Source organism: Centruroides sculpturatus, unplaced genomic scaffold (assembly GCF_000671375.1).
Source record: "Centruroides sculpturatus isolate CEXI.00-Female unplaced genomic scaffold, Cexi_2.0 scaffold1245, whole genome shotgun sequence".
In the NCBI taxonomy this organism is placed as follows: domain Eukaryota; kingdom Metazoa; phylum Arthropoda; class Arachnida; order Scorpiones; family Buthidae; genus Centruroides; species Centruroides sculpturatus.
Window position 1 is genome coordinate 229805 of NW_019385666.1, and position 21679 is coordinate 251483.

At 26.6% G+C, this 21679-nt stretch overlaps 1 long non-coding RNA gene across 1 annotated transcript in view; it reads right to left on the minus strand.

The window, feature by feature from the left end:
- LOC111641030 overlaps nt 1–21502 on the minus strand; it is a 30343-nt gene extending 8841 nt beyond the window's left edge. Inside the window, exons 1-5 of the long non-coding RNA XR_002759350.1 lie at nt 19194–21502; nt 13417–13510; nt 10990–11164; nt 6609–6702; nt 6420–6534 (exon numbers count right to left, since the gene is read on the minus strand). This is a non-coding gene — a long non-coding RNA (uncharacterized LOC111641030). The remainder of the gene's footprint in view (nt 1–6419; nt 6535–6608; nt 6703–10989; nt 11165–13416; nt 13511–19193) is intronic.
- Between the last annotated feature and the right edge of the window lie 177 nt (nt 21503–21679).

Here is a 21679-nt window from a genome sequence, read left to right on the forward strand (position 1 = left end):
CTTAAATGAAGGCGTATACTGAAAAGAAGTCGAGTCAACGAATTCGCACAGTGGTCACGCTGCATGTAATATTAATCACGTTATAGAATAAGATTTTCTGCACACAAAATATAAGATTTTTTCGAGTTTAAACTGAATAAATACTTTAAAAAGAGCCGAATTTTCTAACAAGAAAACAAATAACCATATGCACTTTACAGAGAAACTCATATTACATGGGGGGTTGTTAACATTACGAGTGAAAAATAAGTTAAAAAAGAAAATAATCTAATCATTATTGCTCCTATTTTCAGCTTTCAATATACCGTATATTTTTATCAAAGATATTTCAGTTTTAGGCTTTTAAAATTAATTTATAACATAAAAAGATTTAACAATAAAGACTTATGCACACAAAACATAATTTTTTTTTCCAGTTTAAACTAAAATTGCTACCTTTAAAGTCGGAGTTTCCTAAGAGAACAAAGAACCACACGTACTCTGCGAAGAAACTCATAATAAATGGAAGTTTGTTAATGTTACAAGTGAGAAATAAGTGAAAAAAAAAAAGAAAATACTCTAATCATTATTGCCCCTATTAGCAGCTTTCAACATATATCTTTATCAAAGACATTTCACTTTCAAGATTTTTTTAATTACATTAGAACATAAAAGATTTAAGAAACAGGATCTTGAATGTTCTACACCTGGAAGACCACCTATGTTGACTTAAGGGTGGTCTTCAGTAACTCCCTAAATTGGACGAAAATTACAGGTGTTTTAAACGCTTTCTGTCTTTTTCTCCCTAACTGAGAATCTGATTCAAGTATTATCTGATTGGATAAAAAGTCGTTACCAAAGATTTTTCGATTATAAAAATATCTATGCTATTTCTACTCTCTTTTTAGCAGGAATCTCGAGAACGAAAAGAGCTTCAATTAGAATTTCAGCGTTAATCAAGGAATTCGACTGTAATTAATTTTTAAATTCCTATCCTGTTAAGTAAACTTCGACCCTCCTAGTCCTCCAATAACGCTATCTTAAACGCTAAAACGATCGACTTTCAATCTAATTTCGACCCTTATATCAGTTATTGAAGCTTAAGTATAACATTATTTATATCTTAAAACACCACAGAATGATATTTTTTGGTCATTAATGCTGTAGATCCATTTATATTTTGAGTATTTCTGAGATAAATTAGCAGTTGAGGGGTCTTCGTTAGGGCATTTGAGACCTTGAGGCACTTTCTTGCTGTCTAGTCCTTATTAGCACTTGGTTTACAGAGGGGTTAATAGGGCTATTTAATATAATTAATCTCGATAATTTATTAATTATTCTTAATGTTATATTAAACACTAAAATAAAGCGTTTTATGTTTTTTTTGCATTATATTTATAAACATTGTACGAATTTTTCTTTATAATTAAATAGATAAAGCAATTTTGGCAATATTAAATCAGTTAATTCTTCTAAATACAATTAAATGTATTGTTTTCAAACTTAAATAATGAATTTTTATGAGTTTATTAATCAACACTAGAAGAGACTCACGATCCTACAGATAAGTTCTTAAAAGTTATTCCTAGTTTAATATAAGTTAATTCTTTAAAAATTCTACGACTATGTATAAATTTCTAATTAAATTCAACCACGAAATCCTAACAAATACAGTCGACCCCTCTATAACACTGTTGATTATTCCGTTTTATATGAATTCCAAGTTGTACGAGTCACTTAGATTTTACAAATACGTGAGCCATTCACAGCCCGGCGCACGTATTTGTAAAATCTAAGTGACTTGTACAACATGGAATTCATATAAAACGGAATAATCAACAGTGTTACAGGGGGGATCGACTGTAAAAGCATATCTATACAAAAAAAAAGGTACGAACTTCACAATTTAACTTAAATCCATCACAGATATAGGCCTATATTAACAGCCTACACTCTTCAAGAACTATACACTCAACGATGTAGAAGAGTGGGTAATTAAACGAACATCGGTTATATCAATTAAAATAATAATAAACAAAAGGTGGAAGGTTATCAACAGAAATGACACATCTTAATGAAATTGTTTGGCCAATCTCAACAATCTTCCATCTGGAATCTATATGTAAGTCAAATATTTCTTATCTGAAAATTACTCTTAATTACAAATCAGGACGATTAGGCCATCTTCTGCTATTAGGAGGGTAGCACATGCGAGATGATAACGCACTTAATATCTCCCTGAAGAGGCGATACCCGTCATTTAACAATCGGTGCCAAGCCTATTTTACACGTAATTATGTTGATCCTGTCTTAATGATCAAAATTACTTGTAATAAGTGTAATAATAGTTGTAATTATAGGTTCATCCATCGTTTTTCATGCTATGGAACCTAGCTTCCTCTCCCTTTTTTCTACCATCCCGGGATAGATTTGTCATTTTAGTAGCCTCGAGCGAATTTTTGGACATCAATGAGCATTTCTAGTTGAGCCAAACTTAAAATATGAACTTTAGATACTCATTTTATATAGACAGAACAGAAGAGGGTGTTAATAGTTAAACAAATACAACTCCGCCCAACTGTCTTAATGTCCATTAAGATAGACCGTACGCTATTAAACTCTAAAGACTCCTGTTTATAAATTTCTATAAACTATATATTATAAAAATCAGCATTAGAAGAAAGACAATTTTAAAATAAATCATTTAAATTCGTTCTTCTACAATAGATGAAAGAACGTGACAGTTTGCAGCATCACGTACGAAGAGTTAAAATGTATTTTTCTATAGTTTCCTCATAAGAAAATACATTTTATTAAAGATAAAGCAGTAAATTTATTTTAAAAACAATCTACCGACATCAGTCGTTTTAGAATTTAACAATAAAAACAAGAAAAAATCGTTATAAGAAAGGAAGTAACCGCCCGTAATCTCTTCAGCAAAATGAAAATTACACATGTCCAGAAACACATTCTCATTTTATGAACTCTCTTATAATATTTAACGTTATCATTCGCTTAAAACATAATTTTTCATCCACTCCTTTTTTTTAAATAAAGAAAAAATTAAAAAAAAACACATTGAGAAAATGTAAAAGTCATTTTAAAGATTGTACGCTTTAATGTAAATTTAAAAGGAAAAAAAATACATTTAAAGGAGAGATTTATGAGGTCTTAAATTATTTAAGAGGAATGTTTAGAGCAAATCATTTTGTTAGTGTGCTGTGAGAGAGGAGAAACTAGAGAGGTGGGCGTTTAGCTGTGCTAGAAGTGAACTTAATAAGGTGGAAGAAGCAGGTGCTACACCCACGCCTCTGAGTGTCAAGAAATAATGAAGTCTGTTGTGAAAGTAATTTTGCAGAACCAAAAAAGAGATGTTACACTAAACATTGATCTATCTTTACAATGACACTCCTTCTATAACTCACAATTATTCATCTGTACAAATTTAAATTGTCAATTAATTATCAATCATGCTTTCAATCTAAACAGGATTAGTGCTTCTAATTACTTGTGAAATAGTAAACCCCTAATAGAAATACCGAAGTTAATACAATGTTTATCTTTATTTATTATATAATATTTTAAAATCTGTTTTAATAATCAGATATTAAATGCATTTTAAAGTTATGATAATGAAGACGTGTGTTTATGTGATAAGAAATTATAGATTTATTGACAGTTTTAAGCTTAAATTTTATCTATTTAAAAAGTGTACACTGAAACTTAATACTTTTTTTCAAATATAAAACAGTCCCTTGAATAATCGAGTTTACATTTTTGTATGAATTTTTGATGCAAAATTTATAGAAAAAAAATTTTAACAACTTTTTATTTCAATTTTATCGTAGAGATAAAGCAATTTTCTTGTTAAATTCATAAACTTAGTTTAAAAGCTTTACGAAAACTAGAAAAAGAAATCAATATTTATCATCTAAATCTCTTTCGATTGTAATTTAAATTTCTTCACCTGCAAATAGATAATAAATTTAGGAATAAAGCGCTTTATTTAAGCAATTTACATTTAAAATAAATTATTTTTTTCTTATATTCCTGAACGTAATTTCATTTATTAATATTTATTTAATTTCTTTATAATAGAGTATTCCCCTAAAATGATTCTTCGATTTTTTGGATTATTTTATTATTTAATAATACATTAAAATTAATAGAAATTTGGTTTAATGGCACAAAATCCTTGCACCATTAAATCAAACACAATTTACTTGAAATTTTTGTATAGACCAGAAAGAGAGAACTTTTTTTAACTACAACTTACTTCAAGAGGAATATATAAAGATACACTGTATTAAAAACATTCATGGTCAACATAAGCTCATACTTAAATGTAAGTTGTTTATGTCGGCCATAATGTTTATAGGCCTATTTGTGAGAAAATTTACTCCCTTGTGGTTTTAATCGTTTAGCGTGGATCACTGGTAAACCGAATGCTAAAAATCAAACGGGATTAAACTGAAGAGGGGATTAACCCGAATAAAGTAATTGGCTGAAAAATTGATCCGTAAATTCATTAACTAAAGTCGACTGCCGGTTTCATAAGTCCTAATTTTAAACCGTACTAAAGACAATTCTTTAACAATAATTATACGAATAAAAAGCGTTTTTTTAGATTAAAAAATAATTATATTTGTTCTAAGCTATGAGATATAGTTTGGCATAGATTCCTACGTAAACTGGGAAGGATAGATTTCCATTACGGAAATCGAGGATGCTGCTGCTAAATCTCTAGAAGAAAACAAAAATTATAGAGAAAATAAACATATAAAATATCGGATATAGTGATAGAATTCAATATTATTTTTCTAACCGGATTTCTAACCATAATATGCGAAGGGTTAAAGAACCTTGTATTCATAAATCATCAAATTCTTGTAACTCATCCAGTTGGTTTTAAAAAGACGTGTTAACCATGCTGCAGGCTATTCAAGTATCCTCCTGTATAAATCCCAACAATAATAAATAACAGCATATATATGTATTTTTTCACTAGAATAAGTTATATTTTGTAATATTTTAAATGCTAAATTATGATTATCTTTCAAAAATAAAATATCTAAGTGAATATTTTCCTCGATGTCCATTTATGTATGTTATGTATCTTTTTTTATTTAAATTTTATAACCTTGATTGATATTAACTGCAGATAATCTTATCTGAATTCTAGTTTTTACGATATGTCTACTTAATGTACGAATTTTATGCTTGATTTAATGCCTAATAAAGCTTATATCTACAGTCAAAGTCGATGCAATTTGTAAAAGTACCCTATAATATTTTTTCTTTAGTAAGCTTATTAATGTAAACATCAGTAGATAGGTGGGTGGTCACAATTAGGGGCTGACAAAAGCGATTTAGGGCCTTGGCTAGTCACTTGTGGTACCTCAATCCTATCCGAAAGCCATAAATATATGAAAAAAATCAATAAAACAGGTTTTTCACCACATATCAGAAGAAACTTTATATCACTTTCGTACATTTTTTTAAGATAAATTACTAGATTTTGGGACTCTCTCTGTGTTGTGGCCCTGTTGCCTTCTCGTGTAGTCGGGGTATAAAAATGTATTTTTCACCACTTATAGAAGCAACTTTTAATCTTTTTTTTTTACATAAAAGACACTAAATTTTGAGGTTTGTCTATGTTGGGACCTTAATAATCTTCTCGGCAGGATTCCAACTCTATCTAAACAATATTAAAATAAATATAAAGTTCTATAATACAATAATTTAAACATCAATGGGCTATTAGATTATATAATTTTACAAAAAAATATATTGCTTAAATTCAATTAAAACACTGAATTGACCATAAAAAAATAAGAATGTTAGGAAATTTTACAATTATACAGTATAAGCCAGCCATAAAACGTCATTATATATGAAAAAAACAGTATCAAATAAAATTCCACCATAATTTAAGCAATTTAACAAGTTAGAATCACTTAAACTAGTTAGAAAAGTCGCAACAGGTTACTTTTTAAATACTATTTTTAACTTCAAGAAGCTTAAAATATTTAATTAAAACAAATTCCTACGACTGCGAGAAGGGGGGAAGAAGTAGAGAACAAGTAAAGAGCGAACAGCCTTTTAAATCAATTACAAATAAAAATCAGTACAGAATCTTGTTTACAGTTGTTCAGCAAACACGAAGTCAGGTGCAACAAAAAAAACCGTTTCAACAATAATTTGTTATTATTTTAATGTTTTTTTTAAAAAATATATACAATCAATGAAGCGTCAGAAGGAAGACATTCTTAATTATAGCTGTATAGAAACGAGTTTATCACCATAAAAACTATGAAAAGTAATAATTTAATCGATTCAAAAATAACCTATCAATTATCAATAGCAACAAAATAAAATATTAATAATTAAAATGAATCATTTATATAGTGTTTCTAATGTCGCTTTAATGGCTCCATTACCTTCTTTCCTCTATAAATGTCATTTGACTTTATATAAAATTTCTCAATCAGGACCACACATCTTCACTATAAATCATTTTTATGATGTCTTTCACAAAATTATGATCATTTTTATCTGTAATTAACATATAGTATATATATCGTTATTTAAAAATAAACAGGTTGGTCTAGGTGTAAGAGCCTACTCACCTGAAGCTTGAATTAGGTTTATTGACCCCTTGTGGTCATTCTATTTTTAGTTTTTTTAAGGTGTGGTCCTTTTTCATCCTATCTCATCTAAAACCTGAAAAATTAAACAGTAAGTTAGAAAAATAAAATGCAATTTCGTTTTTTTCCAACGATTTTCAACGCTTTACGTTGTTAAAATCTATAAACACTTCCAATTACGTCGCTCATTTCCGGTTTAATTTATAAAATACGAAGGGAGATTGTTCAGCGCGTGAACACCCAACATGTGCTTAAGTTTAAAAAAAAATGAAACCGGGATAAAAAAAATAATACATTATTATAAATCAGAGTTATGTATTTTACAAGATATACAATCCTAAATAACCCATTAAAGTACGTAAAGTATAATTGCAGACTATTAAGTCGACGTTCTTCAAATTAGGATAATAAATTACTTATTAATATTGACAGTTATGACGTATAATTAAGTACCCCTTTTTTCCCTAAATCTTATCTCTAAAAGGCTAAACTGAATACTTTTAAATTGTCAACATATTATTAGTCAGCTTTAATAAATAAATACTTTTAAAAAAAAATAATAACGTAAGAAGGGCGAAATGCATAAATTAACATTTGTAAAAAGAACAGTTCAAAAGGAACCGTTAGTTATTATTACAATGCGGCTCTTCCAAGGTAATTATAAGGCCACTTGTGAGAAATTGCAATGATAATTTAATATAATTGATCTTTGTTCCTGTTCCGAACACGTGACTTAAAGGGTTGTTAAAGCCTGAGGGTGAATTATCAGGCCCTGTATCTGACTGGTATTCCATCTTCATCTGTCCTCTTCAATACCTAATCTTAGGGCTATTAAAATGTCAACAATACGCCGAGTTTAAAACTTTATCATAAAGTAGTATTTTTATTATTATAAATTAAATAATGTTATTCTGTCATGAAAAGCTACTTCTACATTTTCCTCTTCCACTCTTTTTCTAATACACTACATCAGTCACATCAAGAGCTACTTCTAAAGCTACTTTTTACTGTAGAGATTCTTCTTTTTAATAATAGAAAATTTAAAAAAATAAAATAAGATTTATAATTTATAGAAGAGGATTCATTGTTTATAATTGAAATTAAATATCTTAGTTATAAGTTTTCATTGGAATAATGAATCAGAAGTTATGAGTGTCGTGAGAGCTCGCATTTTATATTTATGAAAGTTATTTCGTGGATGTAAAAATACAGTCGACCCCCTATAATACTGTTGATTTTTCCATTTTATATGAATTCCATGTTGTACGAGTCACTTGAATTTTACAAATACGTGAGCAGTTCACAGCCCGGCACACGTATCTGTAAAATCTAAGTGACTCGTACAATATGGAATTCATATAAAACGGAAAAATCAACGGTGTTATAGGGGGGTCGACTGATATGCGATTCTATGTGAAATTTTATGGATACAAAAAGAGGAACTTTGCAAATGAAAAATGTGAGATTTCACTAATTTAAATCGTGCGATTTCAGTGAGATTTCATCAATGCAAACTGTGATATTTCATGTGTTCATGAATGCAAACTGTGAGATTTCAGGAATGAAAAATTAATTAATGGTCCATGAATTTTACATTTCATGAAATCTTCGTGTAATAACTTCAAATAGTTTTTTAAACAAGAGTTAAACAGGAATTATTAATATATAATAACATATACTCAGTAGGACACGAAAAGAAAAAGAACAGTAAACTTATTCACAGAAATACATTACTCAAATTAATTAAAACCATTTATATGTATCTTATCTAAGCTTTCAATAATTATTTTATAGCTTAAAATAGATTTGCAAAATCAGCTTTGTTGTATAAACCACCTCAAACGTCACTTAGAATTTAATTAATATAATGATTTAAAAGTCTAAATATATATAAATTATTGCATTTTATAAAGGAAAAAGGCATTACGTAAGGCATAAATTTAAACTTAGTGCCAAAACTTGAAGCGTAATCATTAAATAATTACATTAGTGAAGTAAACATCTTGTTACAGATGGGGATATTGTAAGTCATGCAAAAATGGTTGAAGTTACAGCCTACTTTAACACAATTTTAAGAAAGAATGTGAGTCGGGTATAGCCTACTGTTATGCGTTTAAAGGATCTCGGTCGGCTGCCATAATTATAGGGTGAAGAACGGCACAAATTAATAGGAGTCACGAAGGGCCCCCTTTCTCTGTAATCACACAGAACAGTCACCGTATGTTATTATGGCTGTAAATATGGTAGTAATTGTCTATGAGACTGGTCACACTGTAAATCACCCAATAACATCAGAACCAGTTGTCGTTGTAGTTGAAAACCTATTTTTCTACACTCATTATAACCTATAGAAGAGAGAAGAAGAAAAAATGGAAATTGCAGTAATTAAAATACTTTATTTGCATAATACCTTTGATAAATTAACTGGAGTAATAAATCGATTATAATTAATATTTAAGAAACTTTTATCGCACTTNAGTTAGTTAAATCTAAATAATTTTAATGAAAAAAAAAATCTGCTTTATTTTCATAAAAATTCCTTAGAAATATAGAAATTAATTCTGTTAATGTTCTGCTCTGATTTTCTTTAATTGATACACATATTAAAAAATTAGAGCAGAACAAAATTAGGAATTTATAACACAATATGTAACATAAAAATACATTTAACAGCAATGAAATATGTCTTAGTTTAATATTTAAACTATGTTAATGACATGTTATTGATAGATTCATGAGAATGGTAATAAACAGGATTATAATCTCTAGAATTTTATATAGAAAATATATCTTGAATTTATTAATTTTTAGATTCATCCAAATGTTAACGTAGCTTATCATCTTGGTGGTTAAAAAAGGAACAAAGATTATATCATCACCCTGATGATCACAATATTGAATAAAAATTAATACCCTCATAAAAATGATCATTGTTTTTATAACTGTTAATTAAGGTTTTAATGGTTTAAGATTCATTGTAAGTAATGATAATCATACTGATCAATCAATCTCAAATTAGCCTGTAGACTAAAAGAATAAATCAATCTCTACTGATCGATTATAGATCAATTAATTGTTTACATTATAAATACAGTTTACTTCAATTTCATTATTCAATTATTTTATTAACTAGAGTTTTAATAGCTTAAGGTAAGTCACGATTACACTGAATTTATTTTTTATTTAATTGATTGATCAGTATGATCAATTAACTGTTTATACTGTGATCAAGTGATCAGTATGATCTTTAAAATGAAGACTGCTTATCTATAATTGCTTATAACTTTTCAAGTTTTTTGCTTGAAAGCAGAATCTCACCGTTTAATTATTTTATTAATGTTTAATAAATGTTTTTAATTAATTTAAATCACAGATAATGATTCGATCATTAAAAGATTTCTCTTAAAAACTGAAAACATATTCAGATAATGAATTAAAGTTTTGAAGAAAGATTTGTTTAAAAAATTTCTAGAAATTAGAACTTAAAATAAAAATATTTAACTGAAAGTAAAAGCTGTTTACTTTTAAATTCAATTAAATTAGAGAGAAGAAAATTAGTTAAAAAGTTTAAATTCTTGCAATTATAGATGTTTACAGAACCAAATTTCTTATGAATTCACTGTTTCTGGTTCATGTAAACATCTTCGAAAAGTTGCTGGCTAATTCCTAAATGGGTTGTTTTGAATCCAATTCATTTATAGATCTCAAGAGCAATTAATATTTAAAATATTAAAAAAAATTTAACATAATTGCTTTAATTACTTTATAGAATAAGGCTGAATTAGTTAGTGTACTAGTTCTTAACATTTCTTGATTAAATAAGGTTTTTCAATAAGAATTTTTTCGACTTTTTTCAGTTGTAGAAGATTTGACAGATTATTTTATTTAATAATTACATAACTAATTATAAAAATTCATTGTAAAAATCAATCTTAACATAGAGAGAAATCACCCTTGTAAATGATCCTTAACGACTTAAATTTTTACAATTTAACAAATTGATTTAAAAATCTTTAATAATAATAATAATATAAAATTCAAGCAAATTTTGTTCTTAATTTTTAAGAGCTAACAGTAAAAAAAAAAAGGAAATTCTAGATTTTCATTAATAAACTTGAATTATTACTTCTAAATATTCCAATTTAACATATTTACACGTTAAAAATTGATTTTTTAAAAAGTGAAGATATTTAACTAAATAGAAAAATCAAAGAATTTAGAAAAAAAAATGAATTTTTCAACTTTCTTTGACCATTTAATTAGTTAAGGATTCAACTCAGCCACGTTGTAGATGTTCTATATAATTTATTTTAAACTATTAATTAAATTCCAAGCTCTCTTGTTGAGAAATTTCGACAATTACCATTGGTATTAAGTTCGTAGAAAGTTTCGATCGATTGGACCAATATAATTTTACTCTCATCCGTCAACTACTAGTGTCAACCTTTAAGTAAGTGGCAGGAAGTAAGCGGCTCTTCCACAAGATATATAGGACCAAAATGGCATTGAACTCTCATATAGCCTCGGGTCTTCTACATCTATTCCAGAATAGAAAACAAATAAAAATAAAGGTAAATTAAAGAATTTCTATTCCGTTATCATATTCGATTTAATTAATTTCATCCTGGCTTTCACTGTTTAATAATCTGCAATAATTGCATCCATACACTAGACAACTAAATTACATTCGTGTATATAAAATTATGCTAGATTAAATAAGAAATTTCCTTAATAAAAAGTATTAAATTTAGTTTAATTTAATGAAATTTAAGGAATTTAATTTGGTTTTATTAATATTTTTAATTGCGATGACAAGATATGTAATTGAACGTTGACAGTGCAGTACGAACGAAAAGTCAGTTAACCACTGTAAAAAATACATTGCTGACTTATTAAAATATTTAAACACTTTCTTATTGTGTTTACAACAATTATTTAACAGAAAAAAAACAAGAAAAAATAAGCTTAGTTTACGATTAGTATTGTTAACTCAACAGGGTTAACTAATTTTTGATCCACTCTGTATATTTTCTCTTTCATAGACTCGTATTCGCCATTGTGTAGATATACAGGATGGCCCGAAAGTAAATTAACCATTGAAAAAATAAATTTCTGTATTATTGAAATACTTAATCAAAATTTTCAGATGTTCCCACCAATATAAAGTAATTCTAAATTCAGTAAAAGAAGGTCAATTGACTCTTGGTCTTGAGTATTATTAAGCATTCAACATTATTATTAATTACAATTGAACTTATTTGATTAAAAAATAATCATTTTTTAATCAAATTTATGTAATTTATAAAGAATTTTCTTCGTTACCGTTTAAAGTAGAACCCATACAATTAAGAATCTATGCAATATGCAGTTAAGATGCATAGCATACACATTAAAAAAAATGCATGTTTTATAAATAATAACTCAAGTTTATATGAAAAAGATCATGTAAAGTATTCAGAAAACAAGAATTTAATTAGAATTTAAAGAAATTTAAATTAAAACATTAATTTAATTATACGAAATTTAGTTTAATGCTCAATTTAAATTGCATATAACTTAATATATGTTACAGTTTGCAATAAGCAAGTTTATCAAGATCTGTCAATTTACTTTACATAAAAAAAAACAGAAAAAAAAATTGATTAAAATTTATCAGGATATTAAATGAATGAACTTAGAAGTAAATTCTGTATAATTTTTAAAGAAAATTTTATTTTTTCCCTCCCTTTTTTGCATACTTCCTGCTACGTGACTCTCCAATACCGAAGCAAAAGTACGTTAAGAACAGCGTAATACTGTTCTTTCTGAAGTTCAAGAAGGTTAAAATTCCTTTTTTTTTAACCTGTTTAGATCTTTAGTTTATCCATAATTCATGAAAAATTAACTAGAACTTAATAACATTAGACGAGAATGTTAATTATTCTATAAACTAAATTGATCATTAAATCCCGACATGTTATATAAAATTTAATATATTTAATTACTTTTATATCAATTAAGTTTAAAGGTAATTAAATCTATTTTAAATTATAATTACGAATATATTTACTTGTGAATTTAAAAAATAAAATAAAATGAAATCGCCAAAAAATCTTCAAATCATTCGATACAAGAAACCATTTTCATTTTCAGATCTTCCAACAGATTCAATGGCTAAATTATTAGAGGAACAACCTTTAAACTTCCACTTTCAGTCGATTTAAACGAATTTAAATTTAACTTTTAGGAGAAATTACTCATATTTTATATTTTATAACACTCCAGAGATGAAAAGTAATAATCAAACGCCATTTTATATTTAAAAAATTATTATTAAATTTCATGCAATTTATCCTCATCTTCAAGAGAATCCACATAGATCTTACCTTATATACTAGGATATTTTCTTTGAATTCTAGTTTACTTAAAGTCTTATTGGGCTGCAATTTGAATCTATAAACTCCCACCGTAGTCCAACCATCCGTCTGTCTGTCTTTCCTTAATCTCGAGAACGAAATTAGATAGATGAAAGCCAAAACCATATATGGAAAGTTTGAGGCAGGAGGCCCCAATTAACTATACATGCACTTCCGATGCAAACCGAAAGTCGTGTTATTTCAATTCAAACATTTTCCCCTGAAAACATTTTTGCTTTCATTTTTAAAAATAAAATTGTAATAAAATACTTTATATCCAGTCAAACCTTAATTTAATTTCATATTAAGTAAGCAAGAGCAACTTTTTATATAATTTATATATTTTTTATTATTCTCAATTATAAAAAAAAAGTTCTTAAAAAGCATATCCATACCTTTAAACTTTGTATAAACATATCATTGTTACTATATGACTTTTTAAACTTTCTTTTTCTATAAATATGTAAATTCAAATGTGACATTATTCACCTGAAAAGAAATGTAAACATGGTTATAAAATTTCCAAATTTAAAGGTGTATAAAAACATAAAAATATAATGTAAAAATTCGTAAGACGTATCAGGAAAGTTTTAAAAATGTTATTTATGTAATCCTAAGTGAATCTTAATGATATATTTATGTATAATTTCTAACCGAAAGATAGAACTTTACATACAACTGATGGATTAATGTTGTCAAAAAGATGCACCCACGCCATATTGTTTAACTTTAACATTTGTAAGTTAGTGAAGATGGGTATAGCTTTTATAATGACAGACAATGTGTCTTGTATAAATGTGTAGAATTTTAATGACGTCGGTTCAAAAACTTGATTTGGGAATCTTTAAACAACTGTTGATCTATTGCGTTGTGTCTTTAATCTTTTGTGGAATTTATACAGTTCTTGTATACAGTGAAACTTCTACAGTGGTGTCAAACTTCAGAGACTTTACTGTATATAAAGTTGAACTCTTTTAATTGGAACCGTCAACAATTCTTATCCGGTAAAATTCTTGAAGTTGGTCACTCTCAAACACCTCTAACGAGGGTTTCCATTTTCAATACACAGTAAAACCTCCGATAGTTGGACATCTTCAAAACTGACATTCCTTGTTACTAGAATGTCCAACTTTAGAGGGTTGTATATAAAGTTATACTCTTAACCATTTGAAAACAACACAGTACAGAAATTGAACTCTTAATTGTAACTGATGTGCATCTATAGTATAATAATTTATATGTATAATAATATACATAATATCTATAGTATGATTTAAAAAAAATGATAAAATTTATCACTTTAAATGTCATTTAGTGCGGCAAGGAAAGCATAACATGATGTTCTAAAACACTGTATTAAGTAAACTTGTCATTAATACGTAATTAAAATTACCTACAGAAGTTTTTATGTAAGTTATAATTTTCCCTTTCCTCTATCAAGAACACCTCTTTAAATTGGTCACCTTTTTTTTTTTGTAGAACCAAATGTCTAACTTAGAAAATATTTACTATATTTTTAATGTCAAAACGGTAACTAATCATACGAAATAACATTAAAAACACACATAAATAGGACATATTATATACTCTATTCGTGGTAACATGTAGTATCGATATCAATTTAGTACATCATTAAACATTATTTTAATACGTCTAATTATATTAGAAAATAAATTATTTCAAGAGATAAAATGAATAAATAAAAGTTTAAATAGTCTAAAGTAACTTTTCATTTATAAAGTATAATTTTTTTTTTGAATTTTTCCCCCCTTTTATCTAGTTGTGTAACAAGTCAAAAAACATGAAGGAGAAATGAAAGGTACAAGCTTTAGCCTGTATTTACTCAGATCAAATCTCTCAGATATAGAATACCGGATTTACTTATCATATATAAGACTGTACACGTGTACTTGGTTAGACATTGGTATGAATTTTAATAAGTTCCTATCATTCATAATGCTTTCATTTTATATTACGTTATTAATAAGCATAATAACTACATTTAGTAACAGGTTAATGTTTTTAAGGTTGGTTTTATACCTTCATAAAAAGGGCGACAAATTGGTTTCCTCTTAGGAAAAAAAAATGTTTATTTTGGTTATAAAATTAAACCCTTAATGGGATTGTTTAAAGATTTTAATATAGAACTAACTTGTTACATATGGAAAACAGAATGAATAAGAATGAATAGGAAACTATTCATTTTTAGATTGAAGTTATTTAATATATAACTATTTATATCGCTGATGATTTCAGCTTCCTTAAATTTGCCTGTCAATTGTAATGAGTAAGCCTTTTAAGTATGGCTTTAAAAGCCTACATCACTAATAACACTAAGAGGTAAGGTTTTTGAAGGTTTAATAAAGCATTTAAGTTAGATGATGAGGCAATTCAAGCCCTCAAGTAAGGCTTTAAGAGCCACTAATTACTATTAAGGCTAGCAAGATTTTAAAAGTCCACTAGTCACTAGTAAACTAGTAAGTAAGGCATCAAAGTTCATAAGGCTTTAAAATACAGTAATCATTATTAAAAGTTCACAAGGCCAGTAAGTTTTGAAGCCTGTAATTTAAGGTTTTAAGAGTCCACCAATCACTAGTAAGGCTAGCAAATAAGGCTTTAAAGCCTTACTTTTAGAGATCTAAGATGTGAGAAGATAATTGCAAAATGACTATATTAAAATATTTATAAATAATGTAGCTTAATTATCAAATAATACAGGGTTATTAACGTTTCATTATGGTAGAAAATTACAAAATTACTTTAAATAATAGTAATATATAAAGCGGCAACGTGGTCAAAGATGATAAAACTTAAAGATAAATATTAAGATAATCAAATAATTAAAATAATTGAATGTAATCTTCTAGAATAAAGATTTAAAAAAATAAATAAATAAAATACTCTAAATGTGTAGTGTATGAATAATGATAAACAATAGCTAGAAAGTAATTAAACTGTAAAATAATTGTGAAAAAAATCTATATCCTATTCTAAACAATTTTAAATATATTTAATATACTGTACTGATAATGGATAAAAACTGTTTAAATATAAAATTAATGATTTCTAGTTTCTCTAGGCAGAAACTTGTACAAAAAACTAGTTCCGTATTATAATTAATTAGTTATAAGAAGAACAGGCATTTTATCTTTTTTCTTTTTTATTACTATTATTTTTCTATGATAACACTTAATATTTGCATAATATTTAATTAGTTTTATCATTAATTTTTAAAGAAATTAAATTAATTATAATTAAACTTAAGTCTATTCTTATATAAATGTCGATTAAGAATGTTTAAGCTACCTTTCTATTCTCTTTAATGAGAAATAAATGTAGTTTTTAAGTGTAATTCTATAGAAAGATGACCGCTTTTATCTATAATAAATACATTAACATTGCCAGAAGGAAGCTTCATTAATCATAAAGGAGTGTTTTTTTTTTATTCTTTTTCTTTGTTTTTTTCGTCACTAATCTCGCTTGTTCTCCTTTTATCCCTTGTTAAAGATCAAGTTTTAAAGTCAAAAGTAGGTCTATTAGCGCGCAGCGTTTGTTAATAAGTATGATTTCCCACTCTGTGCCTAGTTTTGGGTACATTGAACGATTACCCCAAATACTATATTGTATGAGACGTTAACTTGCGTAATTTCCTCGTAATATTCTTTCTATTTAAATAAATAATTATTATTTTTATAAATTAATTATAACTTAACATTCCATTAATTCGATTTTAATTATAAGCTATTGTATTTTGTCAGTTTAAATTAAACTTTTTAACCATCAAACTGCTCGAATTGTCTTGAAAACAATTTAAACTAGTTTTTGTCTATTTTAAAGGCTATAAATGTAATAATTACTAGAGTTGAGTAGGCTTTTAAAGGTTACAAGCTTTAAAAGCTTACTCCTCGCCTAACTTCAAAAGCCTTATAGTAATGAGTGAATTTTTAAAGCCTTACGTAAGTTTTAAAAACCCATCATCACCAGTAACAGGCAAATTTAAGGAAGCTGATATCACTAATATTATTAGTAACGTATAAAATACCTTCAAACTAAAAATTGACAGGGGGGAGGGAATTGTTTAAACAATAAATTCGGATTAAAGAAAGGGAAATTAATTCTAATTTAAGAAATAATTTATATGAAATGCGAGAATTTTGAAGAAACAAAAGACTTTTTCTTTCACATTAAACTTAATTATGTTAGAAGTTTTACAGCTCCATTTACTCTTAAATGCTAAATATGTGAAGGATTTTGAATATAAAAAGCGACACTGCATTGTATTTTATGTGGCACTTTGGTCGACTTGACGCGCCCTTTCTTAACCCAAGGATAGTTAAGGAAAAATTAAAGTCCATTTTTCCTATACCTATTAATCACCCCCGTGCGCTGTCCATTTACGTATATACACACGTGTGAGGTGGTTTGTATGCACTAAATATATTGTCAAGCTTGACTAGTGTCAGCAAACCTTTAATTTTGTCGGTACAATTATCGCAAAAGTTCCTATCAGTATTTATAATATTCAAATTTATATATTTTATATAGAAATTTTCTAGCTTTTTCTATTGAAGAATTTTAATATAATCTTTTAAATATTCTAGAAAAGAATTTTTCTAGGTTAACTAGGATAATTTGATGTTAATTCTTATTCAAAATTTCTTGATTTATAAGTTATTTTGCTAAAGATTTAAAGTTTTCTATGAGAAGGATTTAATGTTTTTATGAGAAATTAGGAGAAGAATCAGTTTTAATTCTGTTGTGGAGGATTAAAAACACATTTAAGCTATATAAAAAATATATATTTAGCATTTTTGAATATTTCAAATTGGTTTAATCTTATTTTAAAATAGTATCAAGATAATAAAAGTTTAATAAATAATAAGTTATTAGTAGTTTAGTTAAGTTTTAATGAATAAACTACATAAAAAATTAAGCTTACAAGCTTAGAATTAGCATTTAAATTATATAAAACATGTAATTTCTACTTTAAAAAAACATATTAAATATTACATGAAGGTACTTCTAGAAACAGGTTACTTACAAAATTTGAACTATCCCTTAGGCTAGTTAATGTTAAATTTTGATATTTTTAAGACGAAACTCAAGAAAGTTCTAAAATATTTAAAATGTTCCCATATTTTTATAGCAACTTAATCAATAAACTATATGAAATTTATGGATAAATGTTAATTTATTCAGAATTAAAAATATTCCTATGCTGTTGTATAAAGTAGTTAAAATTATATGATAAAAACTAGATTTTATGAACAAAATGTAATATATATAAATGCTGTCATTCAGCCTCTTATTATAGCATAACTCTGTTCTTAGTCACAAAGATAATTTTTCTAATATTTTCACACAAAATATCATTGTAAAAAAAATCTCTAAACTGTAGGCTTTTCTAAACCTACAGTACAATCAGGGGTTTTTGCAATGGATTTGACAATGAATTGATGTTTTCTACTGATTTTGTTACATAATTGTATAAAAAAATATTATTTTTATACAATATTTCTTCTTTATAAACATATTTGTAACTCTGTATTGAGTTATAAATTATAATAAATTTAAACAGAACTGTAGATTTTAAAACCTTTCTCCCTCTTTCGAGGGTTCGTTTACATTAAAAATAACTTAATCAATTTGCATGATTGCATTTAAATTTTCATCAAATAAATTTAAATGATGTCTTCGAACATCATTTTAATTTAATTACGATTTTATCACGTATTAAAAACACCAGCGAACGAATTAATTATATAAAAATCAATATCATCACGAGATCGACACAAGAAAAACCATTGAGCAAACAATTACATTTCTTACAACTAAAGACAAATTAAGAATTTTTTTTTAAAGTATATTTTACGGTCATTAGACAAGTTTTTAAATATTTGCTCAGTCTCAGAAGTGCAGAGCAACACTAATAGCTAATGCCTAAGGTGCTGGGATGTTACATAAACAGGGGTGGATATAAGTAATGGATGATGTCGTTAAAGCTTTAAGTTTTAGGTACCACTAAAAATATCGGGTGTTTCCTGTTAATTGGATTTTCTAATATATGTGACGGGGAGGTCGTCTTTTAAACTGAGAAGGCAGTTTGATGATATAGTAGGTCTTTAGTGGCCAATGGTTTACTGGCTCTTGTTGAACCCTGTGATTAGATTACCTCTCCGTTCGTGGAAACTTCTCTTCATAGTATTCGAAGATCTATATTGTAAATTGAGTCTCTTCTATCTCTTCAAAATATTGAGTTCTTTCATATAAAATAACCTTATAAGGTTGTTTACTAACTTAAAAAATACTCGTCCTCTCTAAAGAAACTTGTAAAAAAAATACAAAGGTTAATTAAGTAATTAACTTAAACATAATATTTTGATATATTGTTGAGGTTTCTTAATAACTAGAAATTTATTTATCTAGGTTAAATTATATTTAATATACATACACGTATTTTAATTATGTCTTAATGTATGTAACAGTAGACTACACATTTAAAAATTTTACTGTAAAATATGAGAGGTAATACGTAAATATAGCTTCAGAACGGCATATAAATTACTCTAGAACATAATTTAATTTATATTTTTATATGAGAAAAGTCTATTGGGCTCCTTTCTTAAGAACTTCGTTAATATAGTTTATTCTAATCTAATTTTAAATACATTTATACATAGAACAATATAAAGGTGTGTGAACATCCTAAGGAACATCCCAAAAATCTTAATTTTGTAATTTAATGTAAAATATGATGTATTCTGTAAATAAATATAATTAATCTAAATTATATTTAGCTTCAGAATTATAAATGAATTTGATGGTTAAATTGGATAAACATCCATATGATCCATATCACATTCCCTTCTTAACATAGTTTACACTAATGTAAATCAATTAATTTTTAGTAAATTTATACATAGGACAGAAGAAAAGTTAGTATACTGTTAGGTAACATCTGGCATCCTAAGGAACTGGGATAAAAATTTACAAAATTTATCCATTAGTCAAAAAATCTCCAAGGACGTGGGAACTTAAAACGTTTCTATTTCATAAAAGCCAGCCTGTGATTTTTTTGCCATTTTTCATTCACCTTTAAGTATAATGTTAGAAGAAAGAGAGAGAAACGGAGCAATTTGAAGATATGGGAGAAAGAAAAAACAATTTGTCACATTTTTCTCTTCTAAATTTGTCTCATTTCATGCCATAAGTGAGGTGTGTGTACAGGATATAAGTTGATTAATAGAATGAAACCGCATCAATATACTAGAAAAGTCATATTTAAAATAAATTTACCCTCTCATTTAAAAATATATATAAGAAAAGAATATTTTCAATGATGTTAAAACAAATGATTAATTGATTTAAACAATTTATACCATTATTTTTTATATATTTAATTAAGGTACATCCCTTTATCCATAAAAATTGTTCATCAAGAAAGTTTATTATTGGATTAAACAGGTGTAACCTACAATAGTTTATCATTTTAGTAAATAGGACCAATGTTATCACATCCATTAGCGTGGGTTACTTGCAATATACAGTCCTACTACACTCTTTTGTATTTTATTTAAAATTAATAATTATGCATAGCGTGAAACACATAATTTATGATATTTTATATAATTTATATAATAAACATATGCAATGTTACATATAAAATGAATTTGACCTTATGAATAGGCTACTATAAAATATGCATAAACTATTGTATCTTTTGCATTTCAAAATTACCATGTCAAGATTACAGAAAATTTAAATAAGATGAAACAAAATTATTAATTGAATTGCCTTGGGTTATAATGAAAAACGTGGTATGAATATAGTACCTAATAATCACTCATTAATCATAAGCAAGTGACATAGCTATGATGACATGAATGGTATTAATCACTTTTATAAATGACAGTTGGACATTCGTGTATCAGCATACTTTTTGAAATTCTATTCCTTTACTCCATTTGCGACAAACTACTATATAATTTTATTAAATTTCGTTCTATTTATTAGCTATTATCTATCCATTAAGCTGCTTGTTAATAGTTTTCATAAGCCCACCTTATCTTAAATGATGGAAAGATTTTCAAGTAAGCAACCACTCTATAATAACATATAATTAATTATATCATTTTTTCAAATAATTCACAACAAATATATATTTAAATTGTAATTTAAAGACATTTATTGTGTATACAGTAAGATAAATACATAAAACTAAATAAGCTGTAAATTGTGATTTTATCTTAGAATATTGTTTAGGGCCTATTGATGCAGTTTTTAAAGTAATAAAGTATTCGAATAATACAGCAATTTAGGCTGGTTAACTAATTTTTAGACCACACTATACATGCTAATACAAATGTTTTCCCATTAAGTTTATTATTAAAGTTATATTTAGAACAGATATATAGCTCTAATACAGTTACATAGTCAATATAATGTGCAAAAAAAATCTAAAATTTTATTTAAAAAACAATATTTACAGATTTTATTTCATTTCCAGATTATTTTTCCACATGAATCATTTAAAATTTATATAAATTTAATTTAATAACATGTAAATAACAGTTATGTTCTTGAATAAATACCCTATTTCTTTACACATATAAATACATAAGCTTATATGAGAATTGGGAAAGTTCATTTAAAAATAAA